Raw genomic sequence first — 2,843 nt, forward strand, 5'->3', positions numbered from 1 at the left:
AGAGGCTGAGGCGGGAGAATTGCTTGAACCAGAGAGGCGGAAGTTGCAGTGACCCGAGATCCTGCCACTGCACTCCAGTCTAGGTGACAGAGCAAGACTCCATCTCAAAATGAATGAATGAATGAATGAATGCTCATCCATCATTTATTCATCTATCCCTTTATTCAGGATTTAAAAATTAAGTGTATATTTTATCTTAAATGTAGTTAATGATGTTTCCGTATATATATCTTGACCATTGAGCAAGCTCCAGAGAAAACCTCATAAAAATTTCCACTTAAAACAGTGTGCGTGTGTATGTGTATTTCTCTAGGAAATGATGTCAAGAACAAGATTCTGGAAACAATACATAATGCTATGATTGATTGGCAATTAATCATTTATGGCATATGCCTGCCAGGATTTTTGTGTAATCCTCACGTATGGGATTAAAAATCATTCATAAAATAAACCTTTTCTTATAAAAGAAAATACAAACTGTCACGTCTGTAGCTCTCACCTCATGAGAAAAGTGTTAAGCTATGGGAAAAAGGTTAATGCCTTTAAAAAAAAAACAAAACCTTGTATAAATCCTGTATTTACATGTTTTTAAGGAGTGCTGGCTTAGATTTTACTTTAAACAGTTTTTACTTACACTATTTCAAAAAGATTGTGGGAACCTAATTCCCATTCCTAATTCTTAAATGATGTTATATGTTTAAAGACTCAAGCTATTACTTTGGGAGGCTGAGGCGGGCAGGTCACTTGAGGCCAGAAGTTCTACACCAGCCTGGCCAGCATGGCGAAACCTTGTCTCTACTAAAAACACAAAAATTAGCCAGGTGTGGTGCTGCACACCTGTAGTCCTAGCTACATAGTCCCAGCTACTCAGGAGGCTGATGCATGAGAATTGTTTGAACCTGGAAGGCGGAGGTTGCAGTGAGCCAAGATTAAGCCGCTGCATTCCAGCCTGGGCAATGGAGTGAGACTCTGTCTCAAAAAAAACCAACAAACAAATAAACACGCAAGCTGCTGATTTATTTGTCCCTGTGTTCACTTCAATTGTAGGAGTTCAGAGTGCTAATGCAAAACCAAACTCCACTGACCTGCTAATGTCTGGGTATGAGCTCAAATATATATACCGTGTGCGTGGTGTGTGTGTATGTGCACACACATATATACGTACAGACACGTACATCTACGTGTATGTACAAACATACACACACACGGACTTGCAAAATGATCTGTATCCTCTGTGAAAGGGTACTGGATTATCGTGGACTGATCATCCATCCAAATTCAGCTGAAAAACCATAAATGAGAAAGGATCAAAGTACACGCTATTGGCTGTTCTTCAAGCCAACGTGTGTTTCAACAAAATAGCAATGACTATTGACTGAATGTTCCTTGTATGTCAAACATTGTAGGAATATTGTTTTCTTGTCTTTGTAAGGGGATTATCTTTCTTTCCATTTTACATGTGAGGGAAGTGAAACGCATGGAAATTGAATAACTTGTCCAAGGCCACATAGCTAGTAAGTGGCAGAACTGGGATTCAAATCCAGTCTGGATCCAAACCTCACACTCTTTCCACTGAAGAATGTGGCCTTTTAGCAATGATCCTTTCCTGTTATACTAGAAGAATGAAGAAAGTACATTTGCTTAAAGACTCTAAAGACTACTAGCTCCTTGGGAGCAAGTCTTCGGGCAAACCGAACATAAATCTTTCCAATCTGAGGAGACCTCCACAGCATAACTGACTGAGATGAAGTCTAAGACAAGTGAGAGTACCATGCAGAATCCAAGCCGGTCTTCAACCAGGGGAGCAGGGCTGGGGATGGGGCCTCTGCTGAGAGGAGGTAGGGGTGTGGCATGAGGTGGATGCTAAGAAGACGCAAACACGTTTAAAGGGCATCACATTGAGATGATCCTCTTGGGGCTAAAGGCTGCCAGATGATGGATGAGCATGTTACATTATGCTTACACAAAAATACCAAAGTCTAACTTAGAGCACAGCCAGGCTGCCATTTTGTCCCACCTCCTTTTTGGGACATAACGTTGGTATAAATTCCTTATACAGAGTGGGAATGGGGAGACATACTTGTGGTCTTGCCTCGGGTGAGTTATTTAACTTCTTTGAGCTTAATTTTTGTAAGTCTGGCTGATGACTCAGGTCCCATTCAGCTCTAGGATTCTATGATTCCACTAGTAGCAATGGTATGACATTACAGTCACATATTTTTTGACAAGGAAAGTGTTCACATGTATCCATCAGGGTTCTTAATGGAAGAAAACAGACAGTACAAGAGGAGCAAGGAGACAAATGATGCTATAAAGTCAGGATCAGTGCCTGACCCCAGAGTGGCACAGCTGATGCCTATACTTGCCTCTTCACATCTATTATGATGTTAAGGGCCTGAGAGTAGACCTTCTACTTCAGCTACTAGATCTGGCATCCTTGACCATGCCAGCCCCTTGTGCTGCTCATTTGCCTTCCAAATCTGGCTCAGGATATCTTCCATTAGGGCTTAGTGGAAACTATGTTATGTGTGGAACTCAAGTTGCAAGAGAGTCTTAGAAATGTTTGCCTGTCTAGCCTCTGGAGTACAGGAAGCCATGTTTAAAGAGTGAGTGGGTGTTAAGTGACCCTGTGTGTAGCGTCTGCAGCATCATGTTTCATTTCTGTGCAAACAGGCAGGGATCAGGTCAGGAGTGGTGGCTCACACCTGTAATCCCAGCACTTTGGGAGGCCAAGGTTGGGTGGATCACCTGAGGTCAGGAGTTCGAGACCAGCCTGGCCAACATGGTGAAACCCCATCTCTACTAAAAATACAAAAATAACCTGGGCATGATGGCACACACCT

The sequence above is a fragment of the Colobus angolensis genome, unplaced genomic scaffold (genome assembly GCF_000951035.1).
Source record: "Colobus angolensis palliatus isolate OR3802 unplaced genomic scaffold, Cang.pa_1.0 Scaffold623, whole genome shotgun sequence".
Lineage (NCBI taxonomy): Eukaryota > Metazoa > Chordata > Mammalia > Primates > Cercopithecidae > Colobus > Colobus angolensis.